Below are 23,198 nucleotides of genomic sequence, written 5' to 3' on the forward strand. Positions count from 1 at the left end.
CATTTGCCCATTTCTTCATTGGGTGATTGATTTTTTGGAGGAGTTTAGTTTTTTGAGCTCCCTTTATGTTCTGGTTATCAGTCCCTTGTTTGATGTATAGCTGGCAAATATTTTCTCCCATTCTGCAGGTGACTTCTTCAATCTAGAAACCATTTCTTTTGTTGTGCAGAAGCTTTTTAATTTCATGTAGTCCTATTTGTGGATCCTTTCTCTTAGTTGCTGAGCCAATTGAGTTCTACTGAGGAAGTCCTTGCCTATGCTTATTGCTTCCAGTGTGTTCCCTGCTCTTTCCTACACTGTCTTGAAGGTTTCAGATCTTTTTTAAGGCCCTTCATCCACTTTAAGTTGATACTTCTACAAGGTGACAAACATGGATCTAGTTTCAGTTTTCTGCAGGCAGATACCCAGTTTTTCCAGCAACATTTGTCGAAGAGGCTATCTTTTCTCCATCATGTGTTTTTGGCTCCTTTGTCAAAAATTAGGTGGGCATAGCTGCGTGGATTCATATCCAGGTCCTCTATTCTGTTCTATGATCTTCATACCTGTTTTTATGCCAAAACCATGCTGTTTTTATTGCTATGGCTCTGTAGTATAGTTTGAAGTCGGGTACTGTGATACCTCCAGAATTGCTCTTTTTGTTCAGTATTGCCTTGGCTATTCGCAGTCTCTTGTGTTTCCAAATGAACTTTAGGGTAGATTTTTCAATCTCTGTGATGAATGTCATTGGGATTTTGATGGGAATTGCATTGAACATGTAGATTGCTTTTGGTAGAATAGCCATTTTTACTATGTTGATTCTACCATTCCATGAGCATGGAAGATCTTTCCACTTTCTGTAGTCTTCCTCAATCTCTTTCTTCAGTGGTGTGTAGTTTTCCTTGTAGAGATTATTTACATCCTTTGTTAAGGTTATTCCTAGGTATTTGATTTTTTTTGAGGCTATTGTAAATGGAATTGTTTCCCTATATTCTTTCTCAATGTGTTCATTGTTGGTGTATAGAAAGGCTACTGATTTTTGTAAATTGATTTTGTATTCTGCTACTTTGCTGAAGCTGTTCATGGTGTCTGAGGTTTACTTGGTGGAGTTTTCCACGTCTTTTAAGTATGAGATCATGTCATCTGTGAATAGGGATAGTTTGACTACTTCCTTACCTGTTTATATTTCTTCTTGCTTTCTTATTGCTCTGGCTAGGAATTCCAGGACTATGTTGAATAAGACTGGGGCTAGTGGGCACCCTTGTTTCATTCCTGACTTCAGGAGAAATGTTTTCAGTTTCTCTCCATTAAGTATGATGTTGGCTATAGGTTCATCATATATAGCCTTTATAATGTTGAGGTACATTCCTTCTATTCCTAATTTCATCAGAGCTTTTATCATGAAATGGTATTGAATTTTATCGAAGGCTTTTTCTGCATGTATTGAGATGATCAGGTGGTTTATGTCTTTACTTCTGTTAATATAGCTATTACATTTATTGATTTGCATATGTTGAATCATCCCTGCATCCTTGGGATGAAGCCAACTTGGTCATGGTGAATGATCTTTCTTATAAAATATGTTGTTGGATTCAATTTACCATTATTTTATTGAGATTTTTGCATCGATGTTCATTAATGAGATTGACCTGTAGTTCTCCTTTTTGAATGTGTCTTTGTCCAATTTTGGGATGAGTGAAATGCTGGCTACATAGGATGAGTTAGGCAGTGTTCCTCCCCTTTCTATTTCATGGAAAAGTTTGAGTGTTTGTATTAGTTCTTCAGTGAACAATCCATCAGGTCCTGGACTTTTCTTTTTGGAGAGACTCTTTATTGCTGCTTCAATTTCATTATGTGTTATAGATCTGTTTAGGTGGTTTATATCTTCTTGGTTCATTTTTTGATGGTCGTGTGTATCTAGAAATTTTTCTATTTCTTCAAGATTTTCAAATTTATTGGAATATAGGCTCTCAAAGTAGTCTCTGATGATTCCCTGGACTTCCTTGATGTTTGTTGTTATCTCCCCTTTTGCATTTCTAATTTTATTAATTTGGATCTTTTACCTCCTCATTTTAGTCACATTTGCCAGGGGTTTATCAATCTTGTTTATTTTTTCAAAGAACCAGTTTTTTGTTTTGTTGATTCTTTATATGTTTTTTTGGTCTCTCTTTCATTAACTTCAGCCCTTATTTTTATTATTTCTCTCCTTGTATTTGTTTTGGGTTTAGCTCGTTCTTATTTTTCTAGGAGTTTGACATGTAGCATTAGGTCATTGATTTGCAATCTTCCTGTCCTTTGCATAGTGTCCTGTGCAGTCATGGCTATAAACTGTCCTCTTGGGGCTGCCTTTGCTGTGTCCCATAGGTTCTGGTACATTGTGTTTTCATTTTCATTGACTTCCAGGAAACTTTTAGTTTCCTCTTTTATTTCATCGATGACCCATTGATCATTGAGCAATGGATTACTCAGCCTACAATTGTTTGCATATTTTCTGCTGTTGTTTTTGTTGTTGAGTTCTAGTTTTAATGCGTTGTGATCAGACAGAATGCAGCAGATTATTTCTATTTTCTTACATTTGTTGAGACTTGCTTTGTGCCCTAAGATATGATCTATTTTGGAGAAAGTTCCACGGGCTGCTGAGAAGAGTGCATATTGTGCTGTTGCAGGATGGAATACTCTGTAGATATCTGTTCCATTAGCTCTGTGGTGTCATTCAGTGCTAGGATTTCTTTGTTAATTTTTTTTTGTCCAGATGACCTATTATTGTTAATAGAGTAGTATTAAATCTTCCACTACCACTGTGTGGGAGTCTATATGTGCTTTTAAGTCCTTTAGTGTATGTCTGATGAAGTTGAGTGCACTGACATTGGGTTCATATAAGTTGATAATTATTATTTCCTCTTGATGTATTGCTCCTTTTATTAGTATGAAGTGAGAATTACTCACTTGAGTAATTAATGTTTGAAGTTCATTTTATCTAAGTGTTGCTACTCCTGCCTGTTTTCAGGGAGCCATTAGCTTGGTAAATCATCTTCCAGTCTTTTACCCTAAGCCAGTTTGTTTCTGTCAATAAGTGGGTCTCTTGTAACAACAGATTGTTGGGTCTTCCTTTTTAATCCAGTTTGCCAAATGATGTCTTTTGATGGGGGAGCTGAGTCCACTGACATTCAGTGTTAGTATTGATAGGTATGTGGTGATTCCTGCCATTTAGTTGTTTTTATTGTTTGAGGATTTGAGTGTGTGCATCTGATTCAGTGCTACTCTCTTGAGTGCTTGTCTGTTCTTCTCATGAGGTTTAATACCACCTGTCCTTTCCTGGTTATGTTTGTTTTTGTCTTCTGTGTGTAGGATTCCTTTCAAAATCTTCTGTGATGGTGGTTTGGTGATCATATATTGTTTTGGTTTCTGTTTATAATGGAAGACTTTTATCCTCCATCTATTTTGAATGACAGTTTTGCTTGGTAGAGTATCCTAGGACTGAAATTGTTTTCCTTCAGTGCTTGAAATATCTTACTCCATGCCCTTCTTGCTTTTAAGGTTTCTGTTGAGAAGTCTGCTGTTATTTTGATGTGTTTACCTTTATATGTTACTTGTTTTTTCTCTCTTACAGAGAATATTCTTCAATATCCTTTCTCTCTTCTCTGTGCTAGCTGTTTTAATGATAATATGCTGTGGGGATGTTATATTTTGGTCAACCCTCTTTGGTATCCTGGAAGCTTCTTGTACCTGAATGGACAACTCTTTCTTGAGATTTGGGAAATTTTCTGCAGTTATTTTGTTGAATATATTATGTTTCCCTTTGGTTTGCACCTCTTCTCCTTCTTTGATGCCCATGGTTCACAGGTTTGGTCTTTTTTTGGAGTCACTGAGTTCTTGTGCATTCCTTTCACAGGTTTTGAGTCTTTTGTCTAAGAATTCTTCTGTTTTTTCTTGAATATCTAATTTGTCTTTAAGTCCTGAGGTTCTGTCTTGTACTTGTTCTAGTCTGCTGGAGTGGCTTTCCCCTGTATTTTTTATTTGATTTAAGGAACTTCTTATTTCCAGGGTTTCTGTTTGATTTTTTTCCTGAGGTTTTCCATGTCTTTGTTCAACTCCTCTTTCATATTTTGTGCTGTCTTCATTTCATGTATCTCTTTTTTTATAGTCTCCTTTGTTTCACTTTGGTGTTTGTTGAAGTCCTCTCTGAGTTCATTTGTTTGTTTCTGTGTCTTCTCAAGTTTTTTATTTGTGGTGTCTTGATATTTCTTGAGTACATCTTATACTTTCTGGGTTAACCATGTCTTGTAGCTTCTCCATGAGTTTCTCAGTGATCTCATCCATAATTTCCTCTTTGAGAGATTTTTTGTGGGCTTTACTGAGATCATTGGTGATATTTATCATTGTTCTGTTGGGGTCAGGAACTGGGTATTCATTTTCTTCATTTCTCATTAAATCCTCCATTGAACTGTTCATCTTTTGGGGGGTAAGATTTCCTGGCATCCTTCTTCTCCCTATGCTTCTCTGATGTGCTGTGCTCCTATGTTGTTGAGTGGCTAATTGAGGATTTTAATCACCTGTTATCTTCCCCTTGGCTCAGTTACTGTGCTGTGACTGTCTTAGTCATTAGCTAGGTTGATGTGCTATTTCTGTTCCCTGACCAGGCAGTATAAATTAGCAACAACAAATTCACTGATTCAATGCCAGACCAATTATTTACAAAATATGTAGTGAGCTCCCTGGTGACATTATCTATAAGCTGTGGAGATTGGGGAGGAAATGGTTGTTTGGATGGAGGTGGATACTTAGATATTGAAAGAGCTGGTGCTGGGGGAAGGAAAGGAAGGGGAAGAGAAGGGGGTTGAGGCATGGGGTTTCTAGGGTACTAGGTCCCTTGCATGTGTTGAGGTGTAGTTCAGTCATTGTGGAAGAGAGTACTATTTTCAGGGATTGCCAAGGGACAGGAAGGATAGGGTAATGTGTAAAGTTATCAGTGGGTGGTGCATTTTGAGGAGGTCAAGGTAGTGGGGGGAGAGAGAGGAGGAGGAAAGGAAGGTGAGGAGGGGGAGAAGATGGAAAGAGATGAGAAAGAAAAATTGGGGTAGAGAAAGGAAAGTGGGACAATAGAGGGCTGAGTGAGTTAGCGTTAGGACAGAATGGAGAAAGGAGTTAGGTAACAGTAAGGTGGAAGAAAAAATGAAGAAAATAAAGTTAAAATTATGAATATTCTGGACTCTTCCCACTGACTTCAGGTTGAGGTTGTGACACTTTTATTTTTTATAGGGGCTTTGGCCAAGACTGTCCCTTCTTAGAGTTGGTATGTTGGGTTGTGTGGCAATGAGTGTTGCTCTTCCCTATCAGACAACTCTGGTGGGGCTCAGTTCTGGGTGTTTGAGCCCAGGCTTCCTTAGTGGGGTGGGGCTTCTGGAGAAGGCAGGTGCTTGGAAGTGGTCCTGTGAGGGGTTGGTAAATGAGCAGCCGCCAGCCCCAGCCTGTGGGTTAGAAATGAGCTTTTCTCTTGGTGAGACTGTCAAGTTTCAGCTTGCTCCTGGTTTCTTCAGGGCAGTGCAGTGCCTGGCTTCCCCCACAGGGGCTACAGAGCTGTCCACCCCCACGTGGGCTTTTTCAGCTCCATGTTGTACCCTCTCCCCCAGACAGAGAGAAATATTCCTTCCGTGTATTTGGCCACCAGTTTTGTCCAGAGGGCATGCAGTAGGCTCCCCAGCTGGGCTACAATTGAGGGTCCCTCCCAAACAGTGTGTTGCACTCACCTGGCAGGTTGGTTGGGAGAATGGGTCAGCTACAGGGCAGCACAGGCAGGTGGCAGACAGAGGTTTTGTGTCACTTGTGTTTGGTGGTCCCAGTCTTCCCAGATGCTTGCAGCATCTCTCTCTCTGCAGTTCTCTGTGTTGCGTCATTGTTGGTGACATTGCACTAAGGCACTGGTGAGAGAGAGCTGCACTGATGGGCGGTGGTCCAAGGTTCTGTGTCCACACGACTATGGTGGGTCCAGGTACTCCTGGATGCTTGCAGGCCTCTGCGGTTCTCTGTGCTGCGTTTTAGCTTTACCAACCCAGGTGGGAGGGAATTAAGAGAGAGGAAAAAGAAAAGAAAAAAAAGTGGCGGATTGGCCAGGGCTATCTGACCCTGCTCCCAGCTGTTCTCTGCTGACAAACAGACAGGCGGGCTGGCAGTAGCTGCCCAACCCTGCACCGGACTGTTATGCACTTTTAAAAGTTAGGTTAAGGGTCAGTCAATGAATATTAGGTGCCCCCTATGTGTTGGTGATATGTTGGTTGGCAGAGCCTTGCTGCCACAAAAATCTGCAGGATTTATTTCAAATCATGCAGGTCAAGGTCCCAGGATCCATCAGCTATCTGCCATCTTGATTTCAATAACACATTTTAAATAATTGAAGAACAGTAGACAATTCAATAACTAATATTAGGTTAAATAGTTGTCATGGAAAAAAATAAAGTTCGATCTCAGTTTACAATATATACCAAGATAAAAGCTCTTAATCTATCAGAAGGAAATGAAGGAAAACACGATCTCTAAAAATACCCAAGGAAAATACTTTAAAATCAGGTGGTGAGGGGAGAGTTTCTAACAAGACTCTAAGCCTTTCAGCCTTTATGCGAAATTTATAAATCTCAATTAATAAAAATTGGAGGCTCATCTTTTTCAAAAGACTATATGAAGACACACAGCAGACTGAACATGGAGCAGATAAAGACGTAAAGGCTGATACCCCTGCTTCTTAAAAATAGCTCCCACTGTTCACAAATTAAAAAGAACCCAATGAAAAAGAGGCACAGGATATGAGTAATTCCCTAGGAGAAAGAAACCAGTGATCTAAAAATATAGGAAAAAATACTTAATTAACCCAAGTAATAACCAGGACAATGCAAATTGTTACTGTATATGACAAATTTTGCCTCTCAGATTGCAGAAATTGAAGGAGCAAAATACACTAGTAGTGGGGAAATTTGGCAAGTCTCATCAAGTATTGTTGAAAATATAATCTGCCTGAGTGTGCAAACGTTGGAATTAAGTATAACCTAACTAACCAACAACAGGAAAATAATTAAAAGATGTTGTTCCTATCCTGTAGAACACTCTTTAGCCACTAAAAGTAACGTGAAAGAACCGTGAAGTGACAGTGGGCTACAAAACTTACAGTAGCGTCTCATTTTTGTATACAAATGCACCGTGTAAAATTATATAGACAATTGCATTACGTCCATAATTACGCCTGATGTGCCCAGAGAGTGTGGAAGAATCCTCACTCATTGCCTAAAGTGGTTGTTCTGTAGCTGAAGTGAGAGTGGGGCTCAGGAGAAGTGAGAACTCCCACTTCTTTTAGGACACTTAATATTTTTAATGATCACGAATTACTTCTGTGATTTTGAAAGGTTTTCATTGTTCTAATGAAAAACATATGGAAATATAAAATGGCCAATGTTTACCCTGCTGTACTGCCTGTAAGTCAAATCTGGCAAGCGTCTTTGGAGCAAACTGCCAGGACTCCTCCCCATCACAGTGTTCTGAACCTAACCCAGCACTTGACCTTGACTGTCCGCACCTCCGTCTGTGACTTCCGGGAGGAGTCTGCTCTGTAGGAATGGGGTGCTCCCATCCCTTCTCCCTGTGCTGTTGGGCAGGGCCTCTGTCGCCCAGGGCCTTCCAACCAGCCCTGCTCCCACTCACTGCCTGAGCCTTGTCACAGGATCCAGAGAAGCAGGGTGTAAGTTACCAAGTCTCTGGAGCTCATGGTCAAACTGAAACTCTTAGTTAATGGACTCATTTCGTCATTTCGAATTTACTTTTTTAATTAAATCGGATCTTGTAAAAGAATTTTTCACGTAAAGGGACCTTAGAGATCTTTTCTTAGTTCGATCCTAACTTGTTACCTGTGAGGAAAGAGGGGCCAGAGAAGGGTCGTTAATGGTGTGTTAGACTTGAGACTCTGAATGTGGGGCTCAGACTCATTTTTTATCAGAGCCAGCTTCTGCCCCGCTGGGCACAATGTTATTGCCACCTTCGGAAGGGTGCACGTGGTCACGTCTGCTCATGAGGACAAAAGCCTTCAGCAAGACCTGTTGTTTTTTTAAACCAGGTTCTTCTGACCTTGGCTTTTCCCTCTTTCTGCACGACACTCCCTACACTTCACAAGGCAGCTCCCTCCCCACACCCAGCCTCTTCCTCTTCCTCCTCTGGAGATTCAGGACACTGATCCTTGGTCTAAATTAGATCTGCTCCTCCATGGTTTTCCCTTTCAGCAAAAAGGCAGCGTCCATGCCCCTCTCTCTCCTGCCCTTTCCTTTCCATCCAACACAGTAGTTACTCAGAGTTTGTTGAGTGAGTGAATGAGCACATGCAACACTTTTAAAAGGTTTCTACCTCTTACTCTTATCTGATTGTCTCCTCAGGTAGCTCATGAGATGTGTTATCATTTGTTTTTTGCTATACAGTAAATGGAAATTATAAGCTGTATTATTTTCATTTGTATTGGATTACAAAGGACATGGAGCATATTTTTGTCGCCTCTGCCATTTTCTTTCTTAACTCTCTTTTGGCATCTCAGTGTTGTTCTCAGTTATTCCTGGATAGGGGCCTGAGTCAGCCACGGGGGAACCTGTGAGTGGTGATAATCTGACACATGTGGCAGAGAGGGGACAGATTTCACCACGATCTTAAGAGCACCAGATCCAAGGCCAAAGGCTCCATGCTGATAAACACCCAAAGCCAGTCCTGCCCTTTGACCCCTCCCCAGCCTTCCCACAGAGGCAGCTCATCTGGGCCTGCAGTGCAGAAGATGTAACAAGAGAAGCTGGGCCTCGACCTTGGCCTTGTGCACATCTGGAGTGAGAGCCAGAGCTCAGCCCAGCAGTGGGGCTCTGTTGCAGGCCTGAGGCTCCTCCATTAGTTGTTAGGGATGGAGGGAGAAAGTTCTAATCCCCAGGGAGCCTCCTCAGACACATTTCCTTGTCAGGATTGTCTTCTGCCCCTCTCTGGTGAGGGGCAAGGATATTGGCAAAAGTTTAGCCAATATTTAATGAAAAGATGTTTTTAATAAAACTGAAAGTGATTTTGCCTAAAGAACTGCTGTTTTCTGCCAAGCATCATGGCACATGCCTATAATCCCAGCTACTCAGGAGGCAGAGATGTGTTAGACGCTCTAGTTCCAGGCCAGCCCAGGCAAAGTTAGCAAGACCCCATCTCAAAAACAAAATACAAATCAAAAGACTGGAGGTGTGGCTCAAATGGTAGATTTCTTGTTTAGCAAGCTTGAGGCTTAGGATTCAATTCTCAGTACCAGAAATAAAGAAGGGAGGGAGGGAAAGAGATAGGGAGAGAAAGAAGGAAGGGAGGAAGGGACAGTTTTCTTGGTGTTATCACCTAGCTTGAAAATCACTGTGACAAGATAAAGCTGGCTCATGAATTACATGATCCTAAGCTAAGCATTTGTTTGTTTATTGTGCGTATATCCAGCAACCTCTATGAACCAGGCACTTGGCTCTGGACATGTGAAGCCAGTTAGATCCAGTCCCTAACCACAAAGACAATGGGACAAGGGACAAGAGACAGTGCAGTGAGAATAACAAAAACATCGGCGCCCAAACCCAGCTTTAATGCAGACACCTGTTGGCTGTCGCTGGGAAAGGTGTGCAAAGTGTACTTCAGGCTTCAGGTCAAGAAGAAAGTCAGGCTGTAGAGCTGCAGGTGCTGATCTTAGGTCACCTTGCTCCGAGCCCACTCCCCACTTCCTTGGGGAGTGTTCTTTCTGCTTTCACCCACTCCCTCTCAGTTTCAATAAAACTCTGCTGCTGCTTTGCAAAGAGAAGGAGGGGAAAGAAACAAAGAAGGAAAGAAGGAGGAGGAGGAGGGAGAAAGGAGGAGGAAGAAAGAGGAAAGGAACCTATGCTGTATAGAGCATCCAGGGGTGAAGATGGGAAGTGGAAGGTGGATTGTGCCTTGAAGAATGGGTAGAGTTTGGGAGGGGAAAGCAGAAGTCAAGTGCTGAAGATAATCTTTAACCATTGGAGGGCAGTCAGGAGACTGGAGCAGGAGAGAGGAGTCTGGCTGGGAGGGACGGGGCAGGGCCAGAGGAGTGAGTGCCATGGGCACTCCAGAGCTAGGAGCCCCTCAGTCTTCAAGTACTGATTCCTGTTGCATTTCAAAGAGAGGCTGAGCCCTGTGTGAGGACCATGCACAATTTCCATACCACAGAGGTAGCCACACCCACGTTCTCCAGAAGGTGTTGAATTGGCGTATATGGTAATGAGGAATCAGCCCATGGTGGAAGAGGGGATCTCTAACCCCAAGCAGCTTATAGGACACTATTCTTAGCACACACTGGTGACAGGTGGTCCTTCATCTCTACATTTCTGGTAAGATGTCACAGTCCTGGAGATAATTTAGAGCTCCTTCTAGGTTGACATCCCCAGTAGTCACTCGGATGGCCCACCCCTGATTCTAGCTCTTCCAGCCCTGTGTCCAGACAGTAGCCAGGAGGAAGTTAGAAGCTAGTCATTCATTCATTCATTCGACAACTATGTCACAGCTGCCTACTTTATACAAAGAGGGTTCGAGGAAGAAGGAAAAGAACTACATATGGGCTCTTCCCTCCAAGTTTCTGGTCAGTTAATCTGAAGAGAGAGAGAGAAGAAGCAATCAATCAATCATAGATGCCCTTACAGGAACTATCTGAAGTGCTGCAGGAATCCAGAGGGGAGACATGACTTCCAGTGGGTGGATGGGGAGGGAGTCAGAGAAGGCTGTGAAGGGCGGAGGTCACTACTGTGAGTCTTGAAGGATCAGTAGGTTTGGATGCACAGGCATGGTGAGGAATTCCATCCAGAGACTCACAAAGGTTCCGACAGTGCTGAAAGCCTTATTTTATGTGTGAGAAAACTGAGGTCCATGCTGATAAATGACAGGCTGTCAAACTCAAGCTTTACAAAAACTCATCTCCTTACCCGGGCCAGCCCTGCAGGCTGGGCACAGCGTAGGCACAGCCTGTGGAGACAGGCGTTCTGACAGCACATGGTAGAATAGGTGTTTATAACTGATTAGATATGGAAGGCTTCCAGCCAGGTGACAAGGAAGACCCATGATCCAGGGAACTGGAGGAGGCTGGGCCGGAAGAGAAAAGGATGTGTTTGCTTTGGGACTCACTGAACTGGAGGCATTTATGAAATAGACAAGGGAAAGTTCTAGAAGGCCATGGGAAACCTGGGGCTGGAGCTCAGGAAGGTGCCTGAAGATACAAATTGGAAAATCATCTCTTCAAAGTAGATAGTTGGTGTTGTTCATGGAATTTCATGGGGAGAAGAATGCAAGCTGAGAAAAATGCAAGCTGGTGGAATACTGCTAAGCAAAGCTGCCTTCCAAAGACTGAAGTAATAGCTCCCTTTGGAGAGGATGACCAGAGGCTGGGACAGAGAGGGACAGGGATGGGGGCCAGAGGTCAGAGGGGGCAGTGGTGGGGGGTGGGGGAGAGAGAAGAGATTAAAGCAGGAGCAGCCTCTGTTTCACAGAGGCACAAATGGTTAACATGCCACAGACAGGGCACCCGAGAAAAAAGACCATTGGATCAAGCAACCAGAACATCACTCATGACCTCGGCAGGTGTGAGGAGGCCAGAGTAAAAGTTCGACAGTGAAGAAGAGGAGAGAGATTAAGGGATGCCAGACTTGGGCAAGAGGAGGTTTTTCTTTTTGTTTTAATGTTTCTTGGGGAGGGAGAAGAGTTGGCTGAGAGAAGAAGATTCAAGATGGAAAAAAGAAGGAATGCTCAGTGGAAGATGGTCCTGAAGAAGACCGGAGCCATCTTCAGGACATGGCCTGTTGACAGTGGAGTTAAAGTCCAAAGCTGAGAGGGGAGGGCCAGCTTCAGAGTTCCTCCAGGTGGACCCTGAAACCCTAGGGATCAGGTCATACACAAGAAGAAAACCAAAAAGCCAAGGCTCAAAGCTTTGGAGAAACCCAAATTAAGGGTCAAATAGGCAACAAAGAGGAGACAGCTAAAAAATAACAGCATTGTGAGGTGCAGAGGCCCAACAGGCTGGCCTGCCTGGACGCTGGGGCTAAAGGAGAGATGACCAACAAGACTGACACTCATGTTTAAAGACTGATAGGATGACAAATCGAACATCCACTAAGCCACATATCAGATGCATCATTTCCCTGCTTGTACTACACTTCAACCTCCGAGTATTTTAATTAAACCAACATCTAAATATTAGAGAGACCAAAAGAACAGAGCATTATTAATTTGTGAATCAAGGTGTCTGACCACTTTATTCCTTTAGATCATTTCCTCATTTAGCACTAATCTCAATGACAAAACATTCCCCCATATATCTCCCTGGTAATGTTCTTGAGTTTAAAACCACAGCTTGCTTTGTACCCTGTCGGAGACTTCCTTCTCATCTCTTGGCCGTTGTGAAACAAGCAGTTTCCAGATCAACACTGGGCCTAGGCTTGAACAGGCAACTTCCACCCTGCATCATAGGCTTCTAAGAATTTGAGCCAAAATTCCAGGCTGGCTTTAAGCAATAAATACTGTAATTAACTTCTAACCAAGCAAGCTAACATTTTGCTTACTTTTCCCAAACAAATGCCTTTCAAATAAAAACAATTTCATGCCCTCTTTCTCCCAGCATGGTACTTTCCAGTGCTTGAAGAAACCCAGGATGCTGTGCAAGTCATATTCCTGGAGCCTGTAGCACCCAGTTTTCTCTGGGTTCACTTCTGCCGTGGAAAGTGCCCTATCTTGTTAGAAGTGCACTGTTTCTAACACAGCTAGCAGGCTCCCTTCCACCTGAACTTTTCATCTAACCCTGCTTCAATGTGACTCTTATCCTGCCTACTGCACTGGACAGAAACAGAGCCCAGGACTGTAGCAGCCATGTGTGATTGATTGTCACCCATAGCATGTCAAGGCAGTGGAGGAGGGGCAGTGGGAGGGGTCCAATCCAGCTAGGAGGGGGTGTTTTGTCATGGTGACAGTAAGAAAAACAACAACTTCTAGTCAGTTCTCCACAACACCCTCCCTCCTCACTGCCTGAACCTGAAATAGGCCATGCCCACTGTTCTGCCAATGAACGTCAGGCTTTGTCTTTGGTACCACCAATGAAATAAGGGAAGTTAAGACCTGTTGTAGGGTCAGTAGTGAAAGTTTAAAATGAGGGATCCCTTAAGATATTCCAAACATGCAGCTAGAAAACCAAAGAACAGGGAAAGAGCCAAGCTAGAAACTGAAAGACTGTGTAGTAACGTGTTCATTGCTAGAGCTGTTTTAGATCTTAGAGCAAAGGCCAGTTGGGAACCAAAGGAGTAGGCATCGTGGATTCACAGGAAGGGGTGGATCGTGAAATTTTGTCAAGTGAGTTGCACTGTCTGACCTGGTTGTGTGTGTGCATGGACGTACATGTTATGTGCATGAGTGTGTGCACACACGTGAACCTGTATGTATGTGAGTGTACGTTTGTGTGTTTTCCCTCCTGCACGTGGTGGTCTTTCTCCATGGAGGCTTTAAGTCTCTACATAATTTCTGTCAGCATCTAGAATGTTGCCCTGAAGCCTGGCCTGTGCTCTCAGCCCTGTGGCAAAGACCCGTACCCTGTGTTATGGTACTATGTAACCACAACTGTGCAGAGAGTGGGTGGCCCTGGAGCAGTGCCAGGCAAAACAGCAGCCTGAGGTCCTGTCCCAGCCTACTGGGGACTGCACAGTTCCGGGGGGCTGGGCTGGGAGGCCCTCTTTTCCACCACACTGCTACTCACTAACCGCGTGATTTGGGGGCATCCCTCTTTGGTCAAAAACTAGCTCCCTCAGAATTGGAATAAGGACAGCTGAGGCTCTGGAGAGGTAATGAAATAAGGTGTGTGGATTTACTTTGTGAACTGTAAAGTCTACGTGATACAAAGGTGAATTGTCCACAGGCTCTGGTTTTCTAGTTGTCCTTAGGCCTTGTCCAGTAATTAGTATCCAAACTCAATATGAGGGGGCCAGTTTAACAGAGGCACCTGCATGAAAAAAGAGCTTTTTCTCTTTTTAATCATGTAGCTGGGGCTCCATGGAAAACTAGCAATAGAAACTGAGTGTGGAGGAGGGAGCAGGTGGATGCTGGTGCTGCTGTCTGGGGAGGCACCACACTGGTTCCCAGAACAACCAGGCAACATGGCATCCAGGAAGCACCAGGAAGCACCAGGATTTTAACTAGAAGAGCAGACTCTGGGAGAAAAGGAATTTTTAACAGTTCTTAGGTGGAAGTTGAATTCAGCTTGTTATCTGTGCCTCCAGTGGGGGACTAAGAGCACTGCATGGACATTTCAACAATACAGATCTCAGGCCATCCAACACAATGGTTCCCAAACTTTACTGCAAATCATAATCCCCAGGGAAACTTTCAAATCTGCCATTGCTCAGGCTGTAGCCCTAACCAATTAAATCAGAATCTCTGGAGTTAGGCCCAGGTGTCAGTACTTCTTTTAAACTTACTAGGTAGGTGGTTGTCATGGGTAGGCGGCTTTGAGAAGCTGTGACCTGGCAGGACTAACTGATCGCATCTAAGCTAAGGTAAAGGTGGAAGAGCCACTGCAGAGGTTGGTGCTCCATGCCTCTGAAACTGCTTAATCACCTGCAGGTGATTAACACAAGCCTTCCATGGTCCCACCAGAATAGACGAACTCCAATTTCCTTCCCATGGCAGGGCATGGCACTGAGTCCATACTCTGAATAAGGATTTTCAATTGTCTGTGATGCTAAGGAACAATTTGTTCAAATAAAATATTTAAAACAAAGAAATAAACCCCCCCATTCCATTCCACTCTCCTCTATGATGACCTGTGAGGACAATGTGGAAATCTGAAGTTAGTGGAACTCTCTTCAGCTCCAAGGAACACAGTTTTTAAAACCACCAAGGAGGGGAAATAGGATTTCCACAGAAATGAATTTTTGTACTCAGCCATCTGTAGTTGGAATCTTGATTATTTTGATGAGTAGAAAGAGATGAAATGGAGGAGAGCCAAGATAAATGACCATGGGTTTAAGCTATTTGTTAGTTGGGAGCATGAACATTTTGTGGTTGACCCATGCCTTAAAAACTAGACCGAAGCTGATTTCTGCTTATTATATTGGTGCCACATGTGGACGTAAGAGTCACCTTGCCTGGCTCCCTAGGAATTTGCAGGAGGAGTGCTGGAATACCAGTGGCTGAAAGTTTCAGGATTTGGGTTCATATGTTGAGTTTTCAATCTGGACTGCGTGCTTCCCTTGTGACCTGCAGCATGCCACACAGGTCTTGAACCCAAATGTCCTCATTGCCAACAAATGTTACTATTTCTTTCTACAACTTTGTGGTTCCTCCTGTGCCACAGACTCTAGGGTCTGTACCAAAGCCATAATTTACATATGAGGAACAAAATCAGCTCACTATTGGGGTAAGAAATAGAAAGTGAGACTATAGTAGAGTTGAGTCTTGGTTCTGCTCTTAGCCAGTTGTGTGAATGGAGTCATCTAACTTCTCAGTTTTCTCACCTCAGAAGTGAACCTCTTGGCCAAGAGTGGTGGCCACGTGGCGGCAGAGATTGTGAGGATAGAGGTTCGAGTCCAACCGGGCAAAAAGTTAAGAGAGACCCCATCTCAACCAATAAGCCAGGCGTGGTAATGTGCCCCTGTGATTCCAGTTATGCTGGAGGCATAAGTAGTAGAACTGTAGTCTAAGGCCCACCAGAGCAAAAATGCAAGACTCTATCTGAAAAATAACTGAAGCAAATGTGTGGGGGCGTGGCTCAAGTGGTAGAGCACCTGCCTAGCAAGTGCAAGGTCCTGAGTTCAAACTCCAGTACCACCAAAAAAAAAAAAAAAGAAAGAAAGGACTTGGTTATGCCCTCTGATCTATTTCACAGGATTATTATAAGATTATGAACAAGAACCAAGGTTACATTCTCTTGAGTCCTGTAAAATGCAAACATTATAACATTGGGAGGATTTCAATGTATATACATAGAATAAGTATGGCAAATATAACAGGGAGAGGAAAAGGAACCTACACGGTTTTTAAGTTTTTGTTTTGACTTCAGAATTTTAAGTAGATATTTTCTACAGCACTTTTGGGCTCACAGCAAAAATGAGTGGAAAGGAGAGAGATGTCCTGTGCTCTCCCTCACACATGCATAGCTTCACCACATTGTTGCTTTTAAGGCTTCTACATTTTGCTTGAAATGATAAATATCAACTCTGAGTAGACTGTGACAAATGAGGTTAGTATATTATAATCCCCCTGGACAAAAACTAAAAAATTATACAAAGAGTGTTGGTGTTGGTGGCTCACACCTGTAATCCTAGCTACTCAGGAAACAGAGATCAGGAGGATTGTGGCTCAAAGCCAGCGAAGGCAAATGGTTCATTAGACCCTATCTCCAAACAAACAAACAAACAAAAACCATTACAGAAAAACAGGGCTGATGGAGTGGCTCAAGATGTAGGCCCTGAGTTCAAGCCCCAGTACTGCAAAAGGAAAAAAAAGGGTTATGACTAACAACCCAGCACACAACTTGTATGGAACACTAAACATCATTCAAGTCCAAAAGAAGAGATGAAAGGGAGAACAAGACAGCAAAACCCAAAGGAGACAAGAAGACCACTAACAAAATAGCAGACTTCATCCAATCAGTAATTAGTGTAAGTGTAAATGGTCTAAGGTAAGTTAAAGACAGATTTTGTCAGATTGGATTGAGAAAGAATTCCCCAGTAGTATGCTGTGTACAAGAAACCCTCTAAATGTAATGATATACATAGATGAAAGGACAAAAAAAGACCCCATATAACTGCTAAGTGAAAGAAGGCAGGAGGAGTGGCTATGCTTATATTACACAAAGTAGACTTCAAAACAAGGAAAAATTACAGTGATAAAGAGGGAAATTATCTAATAATAAAAGAGAAATTAATAACAATAAAAACAGCATGGTACTGGCACAAAAACAGACATGAAGACCAGTGGAACAGAATAGAGGATCCAGATATGAAGCCACACAACTATGAGCAACTTATCTTTGACAAAGGAGCTAAAAATATACGATGGAGAAATAGCAGCCTCTTCAACAAAAACTGCTGGGAAAACTGGTTAGCAGTCTGCAAAAAACTGAAACTAGATCCATGTATATCACCCTATACCAAGATTAACTCAAAATGGATCAAGGATCTTAATATCAGACCCCAAACTCTAAAGTTGATACAGGAAAGAGTAGGAAATACTCTGGAGTTAGTAGGTATAGGTAAGAACTTTCTCAATGAAACCCCAGCAGCACAGCAACTAAGAGATAGCATAGATAAATGGGACCTCATAAAGCTAAAAAGCTTCTGTTCATCAAAAGAAATGGTCTCTAAACTGAAGAGAACACCCACAGAGTGGGAGAAAATATTTGCCAGCTACACATCAGACAAAGGACTGATAACCAGAATATACAGGGAACTTAAAAAACTAAATTTTCCCAAAACTAATGAACCAATAAAGAAATGGGCATGTGAACTAAACAGAACTTTCTCAAAAGAAGAAATTCAAATGGCCAGAAAACACATGAAAAAATGCTCACCATCTCTAGCAATAAAGGAAATGCAAATTAAAACCACACTAAGATTCCACCTCACCCCTGTTAGAATAGCCATCATCAGCAACACCACCAACAACAGGTGTTGGCGAGGATGCGGGGAAAAAGGAACCCTCTTACACTGTTGGTGGGAATGTAGACTAGTACAACCACTCTGGAAAGAAATTTGGAGGCTACTTAAAAAGCTGGACATCGATCTACCATTTGATCCAGCAATACCACTCTTGGGGATATACCCAAAAGACTGTTACTCCAGAGGCACCTGCACACCCATGTTTATTGCGGCACTATTCACAATAGCCAAGTTATGGAAACAGCCAAGATGCCCCAGCACTGACGAATGGATTAAGAAAATGTGGTATCTATACACAATGGAGTTTTATGCAGCCATGAAGAAGAACGAAATGTTATCATTCGCTGGTAAATGGATGGAACTGGAGAACATCATTCTGAGTGAGGTTAGCCTGGCCCAAAAGACCAAAAATCGTATGTTCTCCCTCCTATGTGGACATTAGATCAAGGGCAAACACAACAAGGGGATTGGACTATGAGCACATGATAAAAGCGAGAGCACACAAGGAAGGGGTGAGGATAGGTAAGAAACCTAAAAAACTAGCTAGCATTTGTTGCCCTTAATGCAGAGAAACTAAAGCAGATACCTTAAAGCAACTGAGGCCAATAGGAAAAGGGGAACAGGTACTAGAGAAAAGGTTAAATCAAAGAGAATTAACCTAGAAGGTAACACCCACGCACAGGAAATTAATGCGAGTCAACTCCCTGTATAGCTATCCTTATCTCAACCAGCAAAACCCCTTGTTCCTTCCTATTAATGCTTATACTCTCTCTACAACAAAATTAGAGATAAGGGGAAAATAGTTTCTGCTGGGTATTGAGGGGGGGGATCGGGAGGGGGTGGAGTGGGTGGTAAGGGAGGGGGTGGGGGCAGGGGGGGAGAAATGAACCAAGCCTTGTATGCACATATGAATAATAAAAGAAAAAAAAAAAGAGAAATTAACCAAGAAAACACATCAGACATAAATGCATGCACACCTAGACATCAAAGCTTCAAAACACACAAATCAATAATAATAGTAATAAAATGCAAACACTGACAGCAGTGGAAGCAGAAGTAGACAAGCTCACGATGACGTTTTCCTTCCAAGACGATTGACAGAACGGGGATGCGGTTCCTGACAACACTCCCCCGAACAGCAACAGAGAACACATTCTTCAGTGCTCATGAAACAGTCACACACTAAGCCGTACTCTGGGCTTTGTGACAGACTCTAACACATTCAATAGAATTCTGATCAAATAAACAGGGATTGTTTTCACTCCTAATGTAACTTACCTGGAACTCAGTAGAATCTGGAAATTTCCCTTCTGAAGTTAAACAACATTGGAAATGAGACAACAAATTTCTGAATAATCAGTAAATTAAAGACAAAGTCTCACATGAACTTTAGAAAATATTTCAGACCAAATGAAAGTAAAAATATAAGGATGTCAAAATCTTTGTGGGGTATAACTAAAGCAGTACCCAGAGGAAATTTGTAGCATCAAGTGCCTAAATTGAACAAGAAGAAAAATCTCAAAATAATAATTTAATGTTTAGCCTTGAGAATCTAGGAAAAGAAGAGCAAATTAATCCCAAAGCAAGCAGAATAGAGAAAATACTAAAAATTGGAGCAAAAATCAGTGATGTTGAAAACCAAAACAATAAAGAAAGCCAATGGGAAAGGTGGCTCTTGGAATACCAGTAAAACTGATAAACTCAGCTCACAACTAACATCACAGTTCATGGTGAAACTCAGGCTTTTCCTCCTAGTGTCAGAAGCAAGACAAGGATGTCACTACTTTTATTCAGCATTATACTAAAGATTCAATTCAGGGCAGTTGGGCAAGAAAAAATAATAATGAACAATATCCTGACTGGAAAGGAAGAAGTAAAACTACCACTGATTGTAGTTGACTTGACCTCACATCTAAAAAACTCCCAAGAAATCCACACTGAACACCCACTGTTATAACTCATAAATAACTTCAGCAGTGGTGAAAGATACAAGTTGTATTTCCATACAGTAATGCTGACGCCTCAGAACATGGAATTAAGAGAACAATCTTCCTAATAAGGCATTGGAAGAATAAAATACTTAGGAATAAGTTTGATAAGATAAATGTAATATTTGGGGCTCTGAAAAGCTATAAAATATTTTTAAAGGAATTTAAGAAGACCTCAAAAATGAAAAGATGTCCCATGTTTATGAATTATCAGATCTCCTGTTGTTAGGATGGAAATACCACTCACACTCACATTCCAGCACAACCCTTATTAAAACCTAACTGAGGTTTTACACAGATTGACAAAGTAATCTTAAAATTCACATGGGAATGCAAGGGACCTAAGAGAACCAAAGCAAGTTTCAAAGAGGGGCAAAGATGAAGAACTCGCAAATCCCAGCTTCAGAGCTAGAATGATCAAGAGAGAGTAGTGTTGGCGTAGATCCTCAAATAGCTCCTTACACTTATGGTCAATCGATTTTCAACAAAATGACAAGATTTCCAAATGGGTAATGAGTAGTATTTTCAACAAATGGTATCAGGACAACTGGGCATCACATGACAAAGAATGAAGTTGGATACTATGTCACATCAGACACAAAAATTAACATCATACTCAAAACTGGATTAAAAACCTATGTGAAAAGCTAAAACTATAGAATTTAGAAGAAAACAGAGCTCTTCATAGCCCTAGATCAGACAGTGGTTATCACATAAGACTCACCAAAAGCAGCAAAAAAAAAAAAAAAAGATTAAAAAGATTTCTTCAAAATGAAAAGCTTTTGTGTTCAAAGGACACCATCATAAAAGTGAAAAGACAGCCTGCAGACTGAAAGAAAATAATTGCAAATCACCTATCCAATAAGGGACTTGTCGTCAGAATATACGAAGAACTGTTACAACCCAACAATAGGTAGACAAATAGTGTGATTTTAAAATGAGTGAGGAGTTTAAATAGATATTTCTCCAAAATGAAAAAAAATGGTCAATGAGCGCCATTAGTCAATGCAAATGGAAACTAAATTCTGTTAGGTCCAGTCCACCCTCACGGGCATGCCTAAAATAAAAAAGGCACATCCAGTGTGGATGGCAGGTTTTTGACCCAATTTCTAGGTTATCAGTTAAGCTAACTAGGTGTCTTTCGTGTGTGACTTTAAGAGTCCAGCTGACGCTCTTGTTTCTCAGAAATTTTTCTTTATAATCCGCGTAGTTTACCATCCTTTCTCAATGCTAACTGAGATTACTGAACTAACATTATAGACACTATCACTCAATAAAATATGGTTTTATCAAGCCATTTGTTTATTATTATGACAATCAGCATGACATAGACTCTTCAAATATGGAGAAAATGTTTTTAAATGTCAAGTACTACACAAACTTTTCTGTTTTGTTTTCTTATTTTATTCATATGTGCACACAGGGCCTGGGTCATTTCTCCCCCTGCCCCCACTCCTCCCTTCCACCCACTCCTCCCCCTCCCTCCCCGCCCCACCCCCTCCCTTCCACCCACTCCATCCCTTCCCTCTCCCCCCACCCCCTCCCTTACCACCCACTCCACCCCTCCCCTCCTCCCCACCCCCTCAATACCCAGCAGAAACTATTTTGCCCTTATTTCTAATTTTGTTGAAGAGAGAGTATAAGCAATAATAGGAAGGAACAAGGGGTTTTGCTGGTTGAGATAAGGATAGCTATACAGGGTATTGACTCACATTGATTTCCTGTGCGTGGGTGTTACCTTCTAGGTTAATTCTTTTTGATCTCACCTTTTCTCTAGTTCCTGGTCCCCTTTTCCTATTGGCCTCAGTTGCTTTTAAGGTATCTGCTTTAGTTTCTCTGCGTTGAGGGCAACAAATGCTAGCTAGTTTTTTGGGTGTCTTACCTATCCTCACCCCTCCCTTGTGTGCTCTCTCGCTTTTATCATGTGCTCAAAGTCCAGTCCCCTTGTTGTGTTTGCCCTTGATCTAATGTCCACATAGGAGGGAGAACATACGATTTTTGGTCTTTTGGGCCAGGCTAACCTCACTCAGAATGATGTTCTCCAATTCCAGCCATTTACCGGTGAATGATAAAATTTCGTTCTTCTTCATGGCTGCATAAAATTCCATTGTGCATAGATACCACATTTTCTTAATCCATTCGTCAGTGCTGGGGCATCTTGGCTGTTTCCATAACTTGGCTATTGTGAATAGTGCCGCAATAAACATGGGTGTGCAGGTGCCTCTGGAGTAACCTGTGTCACAGTCTTTTGGGTATATCCCCAAGAGTGGGATTGCTGGATCAAATGGTAGATCTGTGTCTAGCTTTTTAAGTAGCCTCCAAATTTTTTTCCAGAGTGGTTGTACTAGTTTACATTCCCACCAACAGTGTAAGAGGGTTCCTTTTTCCCCATATCCTCGCCAACACCTGTTGTTGGTGGTGTTGCTGATGATGGCTATTCTAACAGGGGTGAGGTGGAATCTTAGTGTGGTTTTGATTTGCATTTCCTTTATTGCTAGAGATGGTGAGCATTTTTTCATGTGTTTTCTGGCCATTTGCATTTCTTTCTTTGAGAAAGTTCTTTTTAGTTCACTTGCCCATTTCTTTATTGGTTCATTAGTTTTGGGAGAATTTAGTTTTTTAAGTTCCCTGTATATTCTGGTTATCAGTCCTTTGTCTGATGTATAATTGGCAAATATTTTCTCCCACTCTGTGGGTGTTCTCTTCAGTTTAGAGACCATTTCTTTTGATGAACAGAAGCTTTTTAGTTTTATGAGGTCCCATTTATCTATGCTATCTCTTAGTTGCTGTGCTGCTGGGGTTTCATTGAGAAAGTTCTCACCTCTACCTACTAACTCCAGAGTAGTTCCTACTCTTTCCTGTATCAACTTAAGAGTTTGTGATCTGATATTAAGATCCTTGATCCATTTGGAGTTAATATTGGTATAGGGTGAGATACATGGATCTAGTTTCAGTTTTTTGCAGACTGCTAACCAGTTTTCCCAGCAGTTTTTGTTGAAGAGGCTGTCTTTTCTCCATCGTATATTTTTAGCACCTTTGTCAAAGACAAGTTGGTTATAGTTGTGTGGATTCATATCTGGGTCCTCTATTCTGTCCCACTGGTCTTCATGTCTGTTTTTGTGCCAGTACCATGCTGTTTTTATTGTTATTGCTTTGTAATATAGTTTGAAGTCAGGTATTGTGATACCTCCAGTGTTGTTCTTTTGACTGAGTATTGCCTTGGCTATTCGTGGCCTCTTGTGTTTCCATGTAAATTTCATGGTAGATTTTTCGATCTCTTTAATGAATGTCATTGGAATTTTGATGGGAACTGCATTAAACATGTAGGTTACTTTTGGGAGAATAGACATTTTTACTATGTTGATTCTACCAATCCATGAGCATGGGAGATCTCTCCACTTTCTATAGTCTTCCTCAATCTCTTTCTTCAGAAGTGTATAGTTTTCCTTGTAGAGGTCTTTCACATCTTTTGTTAGGTTTACACCTAGGTATTTGATTTTTTTTGAGGCTATTGTAAATGGAATTGTTTTCATACATTCTTTTTCAGTTCGCTCATTGTTAGTGT

General features: G+C 41.8%; 1 protein-coding gene across 2 annotated transcripts in view; it reads left to right on the forward strand.

The window, feature by feature from the left end:
* The window catches only part of Thsd4 (thrombospondin type 1 domain containing 4), a 552,173-nt gene that overhangs the window by 479,478 nt on the left and 49,497 nt on the right, over window positions 1-23,198 (forward strand). The gene's annotated exons all lie outside the window — the stretch shown is intronic.

The sequence above is a fragment of the Castor canadensis genome, chromosome 19 (assembly GCF_047511655.1).
Source record: "Castor canadensis chromosome 19, mCasCan1.hap1v2, whole genome shotgun sequence".
Lineage (NCBI taxonomy): Eukaryota > Metazoa > Chordata > Mammalia > Rodentia > Castoridae > Castor > Castor canadensis.